This window comes from Benincasa hispida, chromosome 12 (assembly GCF_009727055.1).
Source record: "Benincasa hispida cultivar B227 chromosome 12, ASM972705v1, whole genome shotgun sequence".
NCBI classification, from domain to species: Eukaryota; Viridiplantae; Streptophyta; class Magnoliopsida; order Cucurbitales; family Cucurbitaceae; genus Benincasa; species Benincasa hispida.
The window spans coordinates 893,835-912,186 of NC_052360.1; the positions used below are offsets into that span (position 1 = coordinate 893,835).

An 18,352-nucleotide genomic window follows, 5' to 3' on the forward strand; every position below is an offset into this window, starting at 1 on the left:
AAGAAAGGTAAGGATAATGTGGTGCCTGGTGCATTATAAAAAAGGTATGCATTGTTTTCTTCCCTTAGTGCAAAAATTCTTGGTTTTACACACATGATTGATTTGTACAAAGTAGAGGCATCTGAATTTCATGATGTGTATATTCAATGTTTAGAAGGGAAAAACGTGCATGATTATATTGTGTTTGATGAAATGCTTTTTAGGAAGCTCATAGGGAGGACTAATGGGGAGGACTAATGGGGCATTTTAGGGAATCTTATATTGTGTTCCATAAGAGAGTTCCTTGTGAAGGAAGCTCATGGGGAGGACTAATGGGGCATTTTAGGGAATTTAAAACATATAACATGTTGGCTGAACACTTTTATTGGTTAAAAATGAGAAAGGATGTGTATAAAGTGTGCAAACAATGTTTCAAATGTAAGGAGGCCAAGTCTAAGACACAACCACATGGTCTTTACACACCTTTAGATGTTTCTAGTGAACCTTGGGTTGACATTAGCATGGATTTTGTTTTAGGACTACTAAAGACTAGGAGACATCATGATAGCATTTTTGTGGTAGTTGATAGGTTTAGTAAAATGGCACATTTCATACCATGTAATAAAACAGATGATGCTACTAACATAGCTAATCTTTTCTTTAGGGAAGTGGTTAGATTGCATGGAATTCCTAAGACCATTGTTAGTGATAGAGTTGCAAAATTTTTAAGTCATTTTTGGAAAGTTTTGTGGGGTAAGTTGGGAACTAAGCTTTTGTTTTTAAAAACTTGTCACCCACAAACCGATGGGCAAACTGAGGTGGTTAATAGAACATTGAGAACTTTTCTTAGGTCATTAATGTATAAAAATCTCAAGTCTTGGGAGGATACTCTACCTTTTGTAGAGTTTGCTTACAATAGAGCAATACATAGCACCACTCCTTGTTCACCTTTTGAGGTTATGTATGGCTTTAATCCATTAACTCCATTAGATTTGTCACCCTTGCCACCTAATATGTTTACTAGTGATGCAGCTGTTTCAAGAGCAGAATACATCAAAAATTTGCATAAAGAAGTCAAAGAAAGGATTGAAAAGAAGAATCAAAAGCTTGTCAATCGCAAGAACCAAGGGAGAAAGAAAATGATTTTTAAACCCGGTGATTGTGTTTGGGTACATCTACGAAAGGAAAGCTTTCCAGATCAAAGGATGTTTAAACTTCAACCAAGAGGAGATGGTCCATTTCAAGTGATAGAGTGGATCAATGATAATGCTTACAAATTGGATCTTCAAGGTGAGTACAACGTAAGTTCTACTTTCAATGTGGCTGATTTGACTCCTTTTGATGTAGAGAATGAAGACCTTGATCTGAGGAAAAATCCTTTTAAAGAAAAGGGGGATGATATGACGTCAATCATTGAACCATTACAAGTACCTAAAGGACCAATTACAAGAAGCAAGACAAATAAGATTCAAGAGGCATTCACACTACAAGTTCAAAAACTAGCAAATTCACAAGAACTGACAAATAATTTTGAGGCCAAAGTTTTATATAATGTTAGTTCAATTAGTCAATAAGAGAATGACATGAGAAAGTCCAATAGTTTGGAAGATGATAAGGTGGTAAAAAAAAGTGTGCAGATTTTGTGAAGAAAATATTATCAAGTATGCACTACATGGGGAAATGTGAAGTCAAACCTTGTCAAACGTGCATATCTACTTTGCCACCTTCTAGATGAGATATTTAAGGCAATTTGAAGATTTTCTACATTCCTAGTTTTGCATTTGGACTTATAATTTAGTATGCAATTAAGTTTCAAGATTCTAGGTGGTATTTTCTACAATTTGCAATTAATTGTATTTGAATGACTTTTGAGTTTCTTGCATCAACAACCATTTGGCCTATAAAATGGCTTGTAATGTTCTTCAAAACTCATATTATCAATAGTCAAAAGTTTGTGCTTATTCAACCTTTTGGTGTTGTCTTTTTCTTTCAAATCTTGTTTTAGATTTGATATTTAAATCAATTCATTGGATTAGTCTTGATCAAACTAATTCTGGAGTGAGTTGTTTTAGGATCTAAGAATGACCATTCATAGATTCTAAGTTCGTTCTAAGTTGCTTTCTTTGTGAGTGTTTGCAAGGATCCTAGAAGGACCTCTAGGTTTGCATCCAACAAGCATCGCGAGCGCTTATCATATGAGGCTCTAAAGAATTAGCCACAACACCACTATTATCATAATAAAAGGTGATGGACTTTGATATGTCTGGAACCATTTCCAAATTAATCAAAAAATTTCTGAGCCATACTGCTTCCTTAGCAGCTTCACAAGCCACTACGTACTTAGCCTCCATGGTGGAGTCAACAATGCACCCTTTTGAAGGAACTTTTATCAAAGAGTACCTCTGAGCGGAAGCGAGATCGTTCCAAACTCATTGTGACAGAATTACCGCATTCACAATCGAACATAATAGATATGTATTTAACAACAAATTACAATCATGCTTTGAAACTTAAATAACAAAGAGAACGAAAACATACCAGTTGAAGAACCCTTCTTCACAGAAAAACTCGTTCTCGCCAAGGACTACTCCTCTCGCTGAGAATGTCCAAACAAATTATCCACCAAAAACCTGGTCGTCTACCCACGAACGGACTCCTCACGAACACAGTAGCAAAGAGGATACCACCATTAAAACCCACGATATTCTCTGTGTGAGAATCTAGGAAGTGTGGGCTTTGTTGGATTTGGTAGAGGGAAGGAGGAAGAGAAGATCGTATACCACGACCAAGCAAGTGGGAGAAAGCAGGTGTCTATCTTATAGACGATGCTTGATCGTTTAGAAAGAGGTACACGATCGTTTAGTAAATAGGCCGCGATTCTATAGACGATCGTTTAGTAAACGCTCAGGCACGCAATCGTTTAGGAAAAAGCTAGACGATCGTTTAGCAAATCCTATGCAATCGTTTAGTAAGTTACGCGCGTGTATACGATCGTTTAGAAACTTTGAGCTATCGTGTAGGCTCTCGGTTTGCTATGTGATAGGCAGTATACACTAAACGTGAGCGAATGACCGATCTCTTGCAAAAATGAAAATTATTTTCATTTTTATTCTTTAGTTACGAAAACTAAATGCAACCTCCCACTATCACACGGCTACAAAGAAATTGTCGGCATAATTATCTTATAATTGTCTAAAAATAAATAATAAATATAATCATATTATATTCATTAACCTATGGTTTAATATCACATCAAATGCAACATACACTAGAAGAAATTCGAGCTTTAATATTGGTTTTAAACCGACATTAAAGATAGTGTTATTAAAGCCCTTTAATGTCGGTTGCATTTAATGTCAGTTTTAAACCGACATTAAAGGGCTTTAATAACACAGGCTTCAATGTCAATTGCAACAGACATTAAAGCTTGTGTTTTTTTTTAATTCTTAACCAACATTGAAGCCCGAATGTAACGACCCGACCCCCTAGGACTTAGGTAAGACCGTTACTAAAATAAATGCATACACAGAATTTAAAGCAATGCTAAGTTATTTGAAATAAATACTAATTAAACAAGAAAAGTTCAAAAGACATTTATTAAATGTAATTGTTAAAACAAATAACAGGGTACCCAAAATTCTTAAAGACTAACAAAAGTATATAAAAGAAATAATCCTTAGTAATACATTTTAAACAGTAAAACTAAATATTAAGAAGAAAGTAAGGACTCAAATTTTAAGGTGCGGAAGCGAAAAAAAAATCTAGTCCCAATGACACGATCACGAATTTCGCTGCGCCATCGCCGATGCATCTTTACCTTTTCCTGAAACATCAACATAAGAAAGGATGAGTATGAAGTACTCAGTAAGTAACCCCACCACTGGGGTTAGGCTAGGCATCTATGTCCTCTAGATACCTACCTATGGCACATATACACACATGAAAACAGGGAAGAGACTGAGTCCTATCCTACTGTAGTTAAGTATGCCCACAACCTCTGGTGAATCCCGTAGGAATCACAAACTGGTGAATCCCGAAAGAAACAAAACTGATGAATCCCAAAGGAGACACAAACTGGTGAATCCCGAAGGAAACACAAACTGGTGAGCATCTAACTAATCAATGAGAATATTCACACAGTCTCAACATTCAAAAAATCAACACCGTACGAATCTATGACATACATGTAACCCTCGATACCATGGCTCTACCACATACACATAATCCTCAACAACATATTCTACAACATTCATGTATACCTTAACATCATAGTTCCACAATATACAAGTATGCCTCAACATCAGTAGATCAGATACCAACATATGGAAACACATACCACCTCAAATTAACAATCAAGTGCCTAGGTGTATATGTAATCAAATCAGGACTCGTGCCAGAACATACTTTGATCCAGGTCATACTATCAATCAACATGCTAATGTTTACCATAACATACACTCATCATGCTAGCATACAACTAAAACTTAGCCCGTGGGCAGTTCTAGTGGTAAGATTACTTACCTCAAATGAAACTCTACGAATAACAAAAATCAGACTGCCAAACTATGGCGGCAACCCGAAGTAGCGGTCCCATTTCTGAAAACAACTCAAATAATTTCAGTTCTACCATAATAGCAAATTTCGGACCCAAGTCTAAACTATCCAAAAACTTACCCAAAGGATGAAGATCACTTCCAACCTCCCTTGATGACGTTCCCTCTAAGTCCAAGCTTCGCTAAAACTCACCTTCAAATAAAACCCAACAACTGTGAATCAAAATGACGAAACCCAAGGTTAATGGGTAAGAGATCAAACTGAACTACCTCAACCTTACCTAGGACAGATCCGACGGCGACGAGGGAAACGGCCGATGACGGATCTAGGTCTGGCGAAGCATGAAGTGGCGGCAGCTAAACGGATCAGACGAATGGCGAGCTAGGTTGAGGGCTTAAAACGATGGGTTTCCGATAGTGGGGCGTCAGACAAACGAAAACAATGCCCTCAGCTGGGCGACACGGCTGCGAATGGAGGAAAACTCGGCTGGGCGAGCGGCAGCGACTTTGGATCTAAGCAACGAAATAGGCTCGACGACGGTCTGATGAGACAATGAGGGAAGGACGGCGTTTGGCGGCGGGTCTGGCTCGTGCGGTGGTCGAAGGCGCGTCTGGGTTGTGAGGAGGGCTCGGCGGCAGTCGGACGGCTGTGAAGGGAAAGTGCAGCGGTGGATAAGGTATGGGGGGGTGTGGCACTCGTGGCGGAGAGGGTTGCATGAGGGAGGGGTGGGTTGCTCCTTTTTATTTTTAAATAATAATAATAATATAATAAATAATAAAGGAAAGTAGTATAAACTCAAATTAAATCTTTTCCTTAAACCACTTTATACCACTTAATTTCTTTCCTTTTCCCAAGAAAATAAACTTCTTGCCATAGTTTGAATAATTTCCATGCCAACACTTTAATCTCCACGCTTAAAATTTAAATTCAAAATTCACAAACATGCCTTCAATTAAGGACAATTACTGAAAAAGAAAAATTACATTATTAATAAATAAAATAGAAATGTGGGGGATGCTAAACACCGAATCTATCCGTTTTTTAAATTCTGCTGCCGAATCCATTTTTTTTGGTCAAAAAGTATAAACATGACAATCATCATCGAACGTTATTGGCTATGACATTTATTTATGTATGGATTGTAATCTATTACATTTAATCACAATTTCTGCTATAAAAATTATAATTTAAAAGGCCGTACAATAATTCAGCCTTTGAAAATACAAATTATAAGTAATACAAACATTATGATATTACTGTCCCTTTCCACTTGGTAAGTTATCGATCCTTCAAATTCTTCTTGAATAGAACCCCCCCCCCCCCCCCCCCCAGCTTCAGCAGTGTCTGGTTATAGGCATCTTTGTCTGACCACTGTTGTTCAAAGGATCACAAACAAAAAAGGTTTAAGACAAATGATTGAAAGTGAAAATGTGATCAGAATTCATATTCAACTAACCCTGTTTATTGGGAATGTGTATAAATGGTACATTCAAGGAAAAATTCTTTACTAGAGTTCCCCAAGAAAAAGTAAAAGAGGTTGCGATACCAAATCTTTACTCCTTTGTTGCACCAGCAAAACAAGAAAACTCAATGCACATTTGTTTTAACATTCTTTTAGTGTATTTAATTAGCATAATGCACATGTTCTCAAGCCAATCAATCGTTTAGTTCCTGCAACTATCGCTTAGCTCCAGTGGCCCATCATGTAGCTCAATCGTTTAGTAAACGATCTCATGTATAGGCTATCATTTAGCTACCGCACCCATCGTTTAGCACTGACGCCTTATCGTCTAATGCATTCGCCTATCGCTTAACGTCATTACCTATCGCTTAGTATTTCGCCTATCATATAGCGCGTCCGCTCATCGTCTAGCGCAGCACGGCTATCATCTAACACTCATGCCCATCATGTAGCACCATCGTGTTGTTTCTTGCTTAGTGCCCGCTCATCTACTATACGATCGTTCAGCACCCGCATATTTGCTATACGATCGTCCAGCACCCGAGCATATCTACATGATTGTCTAGCACATCGCTTAGCTCTGTGCATCTACTATATAATCGTCTACCTCATCGTTTAGCTCCCCGCATTGCTACACGATCGTCCAACGCCCACCTACACAATCGCCTACCTCATCGTGTAGCGCGCTATCCATTTGCTACACGATTGTCTACCCAGCGTCTTGCGCTCAACATTTCGCTTTCACTGCTCTTGCTCACGCATACCCAACGTAGGAGCAATTCTTGGCAACGCCTCTTCCCAATACTTCAATAAATGTATCATATACAACAAAACTATTAATCAACTCGAATTTCAAAGGTCATAAACACATAAAAAGTAGGCCCAAATCTAGGAGCAGAGAGACATATTGAAGTGAAACTGCAACTTTCTTTCATTGAGACATTTACATAAACAGTTGAAAGGCGTAACATAAGAACAAAAAATGTTGTGACTTTAAGAGAGGAAAGAGAAGAAGAGCATACTGATCTGGACGAACGGCGAACGACGAACTTCAAATCTAACAAAAAACGACGGCACATGGATCCGAGCGACTTCAGATCTAGGCGAATGGGTGCGGCGGCACGGGTTGCACGACGAAAAAACCTACACGGAAGCCAGATCTACACCACGACCGACCTGCACGGGTTGCACGGCAGCGAGGGTTACGTTACCCATTGGCAAGGGTTTGGAAGAGAAACATGAGAAAGAAGAGGGTCTGAAGAGGGAAGTCTGAGAATGAGAGGAAAAAGAAAATAGAGGGAGGGTGAAGAGGGAAAAATTAAACAAGTCTTTAATGTCGGTTTAAAACCGACATTAAAGGTACCTCTACAATGTTGGTTTAAAACCGACATTAAAGATCCGCTTTTTTTAAAAAAAAAAACAAAATCGACATTATACATCCGATTTCACTTTTTTCAACCAACATTAAAGGTCAAAATTCTTGTAGTGATATTTACCATAGTCTTTTCTCCTCCACTAGATATAAATCATATCTATATCATTTTCCTCTAATAATGTATCTCATACATAATGTCAATCAGATCATATATAATTAACTAGTTCTATCATATCATATATAATCGATCTCCCTTTTGTCAATTTGAACACTTCAAACTGACTAAAAAACTTATTTTGAACTTGAATCTATTGAGCTACCAAAGGGACCTTATGGACCTATGGCTCAAAGCTCCAACGATACGTAAATAGTTGACTAAACTCTTTAGCCACGAGATCCACCATCCATTAACTGGCAGACATTCCACTAAAGACCGATAGTTGTACTCTTCTTACTACAGTACTATTTTTGTGTCCATCAAATATAACCAATCAACAGTACGATAACTCTTCACAGATGTTCGTAAGTACAGATGAGCTAATTTACCATTTTGCCCTTGTAGTTACATCTAAATTCTTAAGTACTACCGATTCCTCTAATGAACAATACAACATAGTCCTACTATGTGTGGACACCTCTAAGGCCATGAGAAGGTGTATGGTGCCACATCGTTAAATCCCTGAAATCAACCTTTAAGGGAGCAATCTATCTACTTACCCCTACTTCAGACAAGGAGTGAATTCCATTTTGTGTAGCTGAGTTCCCAGCTCCCAAATCAGACGAATCCTCTAAGTTGTAGGTTTGAGTAGACGATCTAGCCATTCGCACCCATGCAAATCAAAGGATCGCCCTCAAAGACAGAAGTTCCCAATTCACTCAGGATTGAGGTCATGTTACCTATGGTCATCCAAGTGAAGTAAAGTCTCTGTCATGAACGATGTTATATAACGAGACTATAACACTTCATGGTTCGGTCCTATACAAACTCCTTTGTATAGGACACCCCCACTTGCATGTCTCCACATGAATGATCAGGATCAGACCATCTGTAGTAAGTCACAACACTTGTAACTATTCTAAAAAGCAGGCCGCATCCGTAGCGTTACCAGGATAAGGTTTCCCTCCTATATTCATATACTACAAACCATTTTGGTTATCACTTAAGGCATGATTCATCTGCATGTCTCCAAATACATGTTTAAGTTACAAATGACAACCAAGGATCTTAGTTTATTGATTTGTGGTAAAGAAAATAAAACATCCAATGTTCATAGACTAAAGTGAAGAAAATATCATATATTATACATCACAAGTGTTTTCTCAAAACTGTGTTTACAAACTACAGGACATGATAGTTTAGGGCATCATCCCCAACACCTTTGCCACAAATCTAGCCTTGAAGGTTTGCACCTTCCCATTAGCACCCCATTTTCTCTTGTAGATCTATTTGCAACCTATAGGTTTTATCCCATCAGGTTGATCTATAAGATTCCTAACAGAATTGAAGCACATGGACTCCATTTCGAGATCCATAGCTTTGATCCACTCATCTTTTTCAAAATTCTCTATTGTCTTATTGTAAAACAATGGATCCTCAACATCTCCATCAACTATCATAGCTAGGATTTTTATTAGCCCATATAATGTAAAGGCAGGTTTGCAACCCTCCTACTATGTCAAAGTTCCCTCAACGCTTGATGTGGATTTGACCTACTAGATGAACAAACTTCAACAACTCTTGTTGAGGTCTTGGGTTCTTCAACAACTCTTGTTGAAGGTTCAGTAGTTTCCGTGGAAAGTTCACTCAACACAATCTTACTGTGAGGCTTATGTTCCCTGATGTGGTCTTCTTCTAAAAATGTAGCATTTGTTGACACAAACACTTAATTTTCTTTAGGATCATAGAAGTAATCACCTCTCGTTCCCTTAGGGTAGCCTACAATTAGGCACAATTTTGAACGAGGTTCTAGTTTCTTAGGACTTTCTTCAAGCACATGTGCTGGGCAATCTCAGATCCTGAAATGGCGTAAACTAGCTTTACGACCATTCCATAATTTCAAAGGTGTTCTCACAACACTCTTGGATGAAACACAATTCAAAATATAAGTTGCAGTCTGTATTGTATAACCTCAAAATGAGTTTGGTAGGGAAGCATAACTCATGATAGACCGAACCATGTCCAATAAGGTTCGATTTCTCCTTTCTGATACACCATTCTACTGAGATGTATCAGATGCTGAGAGTTGGGATACAATTCCACGTTCTATCAAATAGTTCTTGAATATAAGATTCAAAAACTCTCCACCTCGATTAGATCGAAATGTTTTAATTGTTTTATTTAATGCATTTTCAACTTCAGCCTTAAACTCTTTGAACTTTTCAAAAGTTTCAGAGTTCTGTGCATTAAATAAACATACCTATATATTGAATAATCATTAGTAAAAGTGATTAGATATTCAAACCCTCCTCTTGTTCTAATATTCATCGGACCAAAGAGGTCTGAATGTACAAGCTTTAAAGGTTCTTTGGCCCTATGACCTTTTCCAGTAAAAGATCTTTTAGTCATTTTTCCTTCAAGGAATGTCTCACACAGAGGTAAAGAATTTTCTTCTAACTGGCTTAGAAGTCCATTCTTAACAGATCTCTCAATCTTATTGAGATTGATGTGTCCTAATCTTAGGTGTCAAAAACAGACATTTTCCTTCGGAGAAATTTTAAGTCTTCTATTTAGAGTTATTGCAGTTTTAAACATTCCAATGTTTAAGAGGGCTTTAGTTACTAACGGTCTTAACACATATAAACTATTTTCCAGCTAAGAAGAACAACACCATTATTCTTGGAAATAAACGTTTTATTTATAGAGAAATTAACAGTATAGTTTTGTTCAATCAAACACTTTACAGGAATTAAGTTCCTTTTTAAATCAGGAATAACAAATACTTTGTCAAGTAAAATATATTTATTCTGTAAAGTAAGTTGGAGTCTTCCCACTGTCACAGCTGAGACGACGTGTCCAGTTCCAACACGCATCGTCATCTCTCCAGCCACCAGTTGCCTCCAAGAACTAATTCCCTAAAATGAAGAACAAACATGGTTATTGGCACCTGAATCAGTTATCCAGGTTGGATCATCATTCTCCACTAAACAAGTCTCCAATACAGGGAAATCATATTTTCCTTGCTTGGCCTTCTTCTTTTCTACCAAGTATTTGGAACAATTTCTCTTCCAGTGTCCCTTGTGGTTGCAAGGGAAACAGATTCCCTTTGCAGCCTTGGCCTTCTTACCCTTCTAGTTCTCCTTTCCACCTTTCTTCTTCTTCCACTTTTTGGTGTCAGAAGAAGAAGGTACAAACTTAGTCCTAGAGTTCGAACCTCTATAGAACTTCTTGGAGGATGAAACAATATTTGCCTCGCCTTTTTGTTCCTTGGATTTCATCAAGGATTAAAATTTCTAAAGCTCATTGAGCAAGGTAGTCAGGTTGTAGTCAATCTTGTTCAAAACACAATTACAATAGAGCTGTAGGAAACTTTCAGGCAAGGATTCCAAGATGAAGCTAACCTGACTGGCCTCATCAATGATAGACGCATTCATCTTTACCACATTGAAGTGGACTATCATGTTGAGAACGTGTTCTCTAACAGATGCCCCTTCTTGCATACGGATATTAAAGTTGTGTTTTAGAGTGTCATGCCTGAGTTATGCGGATGGTCATCCCAACATCCCCTATAGGGACTCCATGATCTCACGGGCAGTAAGTATAGGCTTATGCTTCTTGGCCAAGACTTCAAAAATGTTTTCCAAGATATAGACTCGAGCCTTTTCATTTTCCCTTATTCAGCGCTCATATGCCACTCAAATGTTTCGAGTGACATTTTGAGCAAGAATAGGAGGACAATCCTCCATTAGGACAAATCTCAGGTCATCGATGATAAGTATTTTGTTGATTGTGTTTTTTTCCATTGTATAGTTTTCGTCAATAAGTTTGTAGACGGCGAGTAAGTTTAAAGTCATGGAAGTCATAATGTAATTTGTTGAAACCATACAATTTATTTATAGTACTCTATGCATTAACCCATTTGCAAAAATCAATCAAATTTAGCAAAATAATCTAATACACACTAAGTGACATCTATTTTGCAATGATGATTCAATAAGACAGGACAAAAGCCACCGTAGGGTGATCAGGTGCCCCTTCATTGAAATGAGACTATCTCAACCAATAGACAGACTCCTTGTTACTGTAACTATCAATCAGCATTGTTTGGTTCAAAAATTGTTAAATTTGCTTAATATTTTCTTGTAAGTGTAACCTCTCATTCTAGATTCTAGAGGTCCGCTAATGAGCCAACGTAGGAAAAAACCGAATGGGGCAAAAACTAAAGTAACCCTATCCATTTCTGAAGTTTGAAGTAAAGAATCGTGCAAATTGATAACTGGCGGAAATGCCAGTTATTATAAACCTTTTATTTAGAATCATGAGGGCTAATAAGTAGAAAATGTGGTGAAATACTTAGCAATCGTGAAAAATTGAGTTTTGCGTCGATTAGTACCTAAATTCTTACTGGCCCTAATATTATGCATTACTCCATACCAAAGTGTCTATTTTTGTAGCTATCGTAGGAATCAATCGCATGCGTTTGAAATAAGAAATTGCAGACAAACATATGCGCTGAAGCCAGGTGATCGCAAAGACAAACGCATGCGCTGAAAGTTGGATCGCATGCATCCATCGCATGGAAGTTGCGGTGATCGAATGCATCCATCGCATGGAAGTTGTAGTGATCGCATACATCCATCGTATGGAAGTAGCGGTGATCATTTGGAAATTACGGTGACGAAATGACAACCATAATAGAAGGACGATCGCAAGATGGGTAGAACGCATTGATGCTTCAGCTGAATCAAGCTCGGACACATACCTTGGAAGTATCAACAAGATAAGACGATGTGACATTGCCCATACTGCGACAAAAGCAACAGTGAGCCATAACGCATTTATGATAGTTGTCGGCGTTTAAACTTTATAAATAGCCTTTTGGACCTTCATTTCAAGACATCCGAACTTTTGTCTCAAGGCAGAGGTTTGCGATCCCAGATGAGAGCTTCAACAAGATTTTCAGTGAGAATTTTTCACTTCCACAAACCAGACCTAGTGACGACCAATGCAAATCTTGATTCCTTCATTGCCATCTTCTTCATCATCTTTATCTTGTAGCCTAGAGATAGGACGCATGTAGCAACCCACAGAGAGGTGTGTGTTGTGCGAGTATAGTGAGTTAATCCTCTTTGCTTGGTGAAAGGCTATAGCAACGCTTATCTATAGGTTGTTGCATTACTTGTCTATAAGTTAAATAGCTGCGTCTAACTACCTGAGAAGGTAAGAGATGGAACGCACTAAAGAAAAATATGCATTGTTCCTAGAGATAGGCATAATCTTATGCTCGATGCAACCATGCACTATAGAGATATAGTCTTGCGGTTGACCACCGAGAGGTGTGCGATGCGTTAATGCAATGAGCTGGGATTACTCGGGCGATTTAAGATAGTAAACATTACTATGCATTAATGGTTGTTGTGTGTTTACCTATTCTCATCACAAGTGTTCTATTACTCAATCTGTTTAGTTAGGAGTAGGAGTAGTGTGTAAATCCATTAAACTTTCGACACTTTATTTTTATTCATCGCCTCAAACGCATTACTTTACCAGCATTATTGAGTGATAAGTCCCTATGTTCGACCTCGGATTACCCAAGAAACTTGTGTTTGCGTTATACTTGCCGCGAGCGTAAGAAAACTTGTGATAGGAACACGTGGTCATTGCATACTAGATCAATGCATTTTCATTCCGACGCATGACCTCAGACGCATGGGTGCAAACGCATAAGCCATGTCTAACGCATGATTGCATGTACAACCCCATCCATCCCTAATAATAATTAATTTTTCTACCAACAAGTTTTTGGCGCCGTTGCCGGGGACTTGGCAGCCAATGTTTTGTGAAGTTTTGTGTTTTCACAGGCACGTTTTCAATCTTAGGCGTATTGTAGATTGTGTGACCAAGCTGCAAACAATATTTTGAAGTATAGGCGATGCATTGAAAGTCAAAAATTGACCCCGAGATAGAAAGGTTATCCGTTGCATGAGCTGAAAGTAGTTAGACGCATGTCAACCATCATGCGTCCAACAATTGCTGAAAGCTCCAATGGTCGGGTGACTTCTTGACCCGAGCAGTTGAGAACCATCTCCTGCATGGGAGACTCCTTGCGGTGACAACACTTCAATTTCTCCAGGGACGTCTTTTATTCTATCTTTATGTTTCTTTCTTAGTTTAGTTTATTATTTTTATTTATTGTTATTTTGGATATGTGACTGCTTCCTTGGTTGTGGTGCTCTGCTTCTTGTAGGTGCGATAATAGCTCTCCTCAGTGCGTAGTTACAACGGAAGAATCCTCTACATCTTTCAACGCATGGCTTCAATCGCATGAATTCTAACGCATTGTCGCATGCGTTATTCTACTTAAGGTTCTGTTATTGTTATCTTTTATGCCTTATCCTTTTGAAACTCTCTTTATCTGGCTGCGATTCTTTGCGATGCATCTATAATGGTATAAATAATTCACCGCATCCTCTAACTAGTATCGCAAGGGTCTCCATACTTTTAATAGCTTCTTCAAATTATGAAAGTCTATAGTTTTATTATGTGCAAACCCTTGCTCAAACATTTATTATCACATTCCTGTTGAGTTTGTTTTTAGCTTGCAGTGAGAACGTTGACACCCTCTAAGTTTGAGGGTGGCGGAAGTCTTGGAGAATTGCGTTCATCATATTGCGGTCATTTTCTTCAAAAAAACAAAAAGCTTTTGAAAATAACAACTCCATTGTCAACGCAATGGAGAAACCCATGTTGATAAGAGTTGAGTTATGAAAGGCACTTACCCGTAGTTAGATGTCTGCATGACACCCGTGGGGGCAAGCCGAAACGAAGGTAAGTCGCCAGGATCAATGCATAAGCACAACTTCTCTATCTGGCACAAGCCAAATTAAGCAAGACATGAGTTGAGTTGAATATGGAACGCAACCGAAGTTGGATGCCCGCACGAACACGTGGGGGTAAGCCAAAACGAAGAGTGTAACCAGGTTCAACGCCACATTCAAATAAGTAATCGCATAATCTGGAATTGTTTTGAACGAACGCATTCTTAAGGGCTGAACGCAAAGTTGTGGTGAATGAATAAAATGTTTTTTAGAAAAGGCTTGCGGAATTTAACTTAGAAAAGATTTCTTTGGAGAAGCAACCAAAGTGGAGAAGAGCATTGTGTTCATAGTTAGAGGCACGAGTAAATTATATTATGAGAAGATGGTCATCGTAAAAAGACGTCGGAAGGTGAGAAGAATTTCTTGAGTATAACGCATGCTTGAGGACAAACATGATTCTAAGTTTGGGGGGTGATAACTGGTGAAAATGCCAGTTATTATAAGCCTTTTATTTAGAATCATGAGGGCAAATAAGTAGAAAATGTGGTGATAATACTTAACATTGAGTTTTGCATCGATTAGCACTTAAATCCTCACTCGCCCAAATATTATGCATTACTCCATTCCAATGTGTCTATTTTTGTAGCTATCACAGGAATCAAATGCATGCGTTTAAAATAAGCAATCGCAAACAAACGCATGCGCTGAAGCCAGGCGATCGCAAAGAAAAATGCATGCGCTGAAAGTTGGATCACATGCATCCATCGCATGGAAGTTGCGGTGATCATTTGGAAATTGTGGGGACGGAGCAACAACCATAATAGAAGGACGATCGTAAGATGGGTAGAACGCGTTGATGCTTCAGCTGAATTATGCTCGGACACATACCTTGGGAGTATCAACAAGATAAGACGATGTGACATTGCCCATACTGCGACAAAGTAGCAGTGAGCCATAACGCAATCATGATAGTTGTCGGCGTTTAAAATCTATAAATAGCCTTTTGGACTTTCATTTCAAGACATCTGAACTTCTGCCTCGAGGCAGAGGTTTGCGATCACAGATGAAAGCTTGAACAAGATTTTCAGTGAGAATTCTTCACCTTCACAAACCAGACCAAGTGACGATCGGAGCTTTCACCGGAGATAGAGCTCGAGAGAGACATCTCCACCATTCATCCATGGCACCACCGGCAACCTTGATGCAGAGTCCTTCATTCTCTTAATCTCTGTATTTGTATTACAATTTAGTTTTCAAGAATTAAGACATTTTGTGATCAATGAAAATCTTGATTCCTTCATTGTCGTCTTCTTCATCATCTTTATCTCTATCATTGTTTATCTTCAGTGTTTATTTATCAAAGGCGATTGCATACTTAATCGTCTAGCCTAGAGATAAGACACATGTAGTAATCCATGGAGAGGTGTGCGTTGTGTGAGTATAGTGAGTTAATCCTCTTTGCTTGGTGAAAGGCTAGAGCAACGCTTGTCTATGGGTTGTTGCGTTGCTTGTCTATAAGTTAAATAGCCGCGTCTAACTGCCTGAGAAAGTAAGAGATGGAATGCACTACAGCAAAGTATATATTGTTCCTAGAGATAGGCACAATCTTATGCTTGATGCAACCATGCACTATAGAGATATAGTCATGCGGCTGACCACCGAGAGGTGTGCGATGCGTTAGTGCAATGAGCTAGGATTACTCGGGCGATTTAAGATAGTAAACATTACTATGCGTTAATAGTTATTGTGTATCTACCTATTCTCATCGCAAGTCTTCTATTGCTCAACCTGTTTAGTTAGAAGTAGGAGTAGTGGGTAAATCCATTAAACTTTCTTTGCTTTATTTTTATTCATTGCCTCAAACACATAACTTTACCAGCATTATTGAGTGACAAGTCCCTATGTTCGACCTCGAATTACCCGAGAAACTTGTGTTTGCATTATACTTGGCGCGAGCGTAAGAAAACTTGTGATAGGAACGCATGGTCATTGCATACTAGATTAACGCATTTTCATTCCGACGCATGACCTTAGACACATGGACACAAATGCATAAGCCATGTCTAATGCATAATTGCATGTATAACCCCATCCGTCCCTAATAATAATTAATTTTTCTACCAACAAGTTTTTGGCCCCGTTGCTAGGGACTTGGCAGCTAATGTTTTACGAAGTTTTGTGTTTTTGCAGACACCCTTTCAATCTTAGGCGTATTGTAGATTGTGCGACCAAGCTGCAAATAGTATTTGAAGTATAAGCGATGCGTTGAAAGTCAAATATTGACCCCGAGATAGAAAGGTTATCCGTCGCATGAGCTGAAAGCAGTTAGATGCATGTCAACCATCATGCGTCCAACAATTGCTAAAAGCTCCAATGGTCGGAGGACTCCTTGACCCTAGTAGTTGAGAACCATCTCTTGCATGGGAGACTCCTTGCGGTGACAACACTCCAATTTCTTCAGAGATGTCTTCTACTCTATCTTTACGTTGTTTTCTTAGTTTAGTTTATTATTTTTATTTGTTTTTATTTTGGATATGCGGCTGCTTCCTTGGCTGTGGTGCGTTTGCTCTTTATAAGTGCGATAATAACTCTCCTCGGTGCGTAGTTACAACAGAAGAATCCTCCACATCCTTCAATGCATGCCTTCAATTGCATGAATTCCAACGCATTTTCGCATGCATTATTCTACTTAAGGTTCTGTTCTTGTTATCTTTTATGCCTTATCCTTTTGAAATTCTCTTTGTCTGACTGTGGTTCTTTGCGATGAATCTATAATGGTACAAATAATTTACCACATCCTCTAACTAGTATCACAAGGATCTCCACACTTTTAATAGCTTCTTCAAATTGTGAAAGTCTATAGCTTTATTGTGTGCAAACCCTTGCTCAAACATTTGTTATCACATTCCTGTTGAGTTTTTTTTTAACTTGCAGTGAGAATGCTGCCACCCTCTAAGTTTGGGGGTGGCAGCGGTCTCGGAGAATTGCATTCATCACATTGCGGTCATTTTCTTCAAAAAAACCAAAAAGCTTTTGAAAATAACAACTCTATTGTCAACACAATGGGGAAACCCATGTTGATAAGAGTTGAGTTGTGAAAGGCACTTACTCGTAGTTGGATGTCTGCATAACACCCATGAGGGCAAGCCAATATAATCTTATTAAACCGATTTAATCTATTTCTAATCTCATTAGAATTGTGATCTTAGGTTTATGTGAATCATATTTTAAAACTATTTTAAAAAATGATTTTAACCTAATGTTTGCATGCAATTATGAATGATTGATTTTAATTTATAATTTCATTTAATTATAAATTTTATAAAATAAATGAAATAAATTAAAACCATACAATTTCATTCATCGACACACTTAGTAAAAATATAACAATTATAAAATTACCTCAAGTAGTGTCATGTTTCATGTAATTCAGTTTCATTACTAAACATAAATAACACTAATATATTAAAGTAATGAAATAATTAATAACATACAACCATCTATACGTACATACTATATATTATAACTCTTACAATATAAATGATGCGTGGATATGTTATTAATGCATGCATACATATATTCTAGCATTTATATTATATGATGCATGAACATGCTATAAATATAAAATCATGCAACTATATATCAGAACATTTATAATATAAATGATGCATGGATTATGCATAACCTATGGTGCGATTTTTACTATATGGTATACATTATGACATAGAATAATAAATAAGAATCATACATCAAATGCATAAATTAAAATAATAATTACTAGACCGAGATTGAACACCTAAACAATTAATTAAATTAATATAACACTTATATTAATTTAATTAATAAGAAAACATCTAACTATTTCAAAATAATAGTCAACCAGTTCGAAAAAAGTGAACCAGGCTATGAACCGCTCGAACCAACCAAATCGGGTTGGGCCTGAATTGCTCTGAGTTGGGCCTGAATTGCTCAAACCAACCAAATCGGGTGAACTAAGTGCCAGAAAA

At 37.9% G+C, this 18,352-nt stretch overlaps 1 pseudogene; it reads left to right on the plus strand.

Moving 5' to 3' along the window:
* Window positions 1-1,475, plus strand: part of LOC120093010 — a 6,731-nt pseudogene extending 5,256 nt beyond the window's left edge.
* The last annotated feature ends 16,877 nt before the right edge of the window (window positions 1,476-18,352 follow it).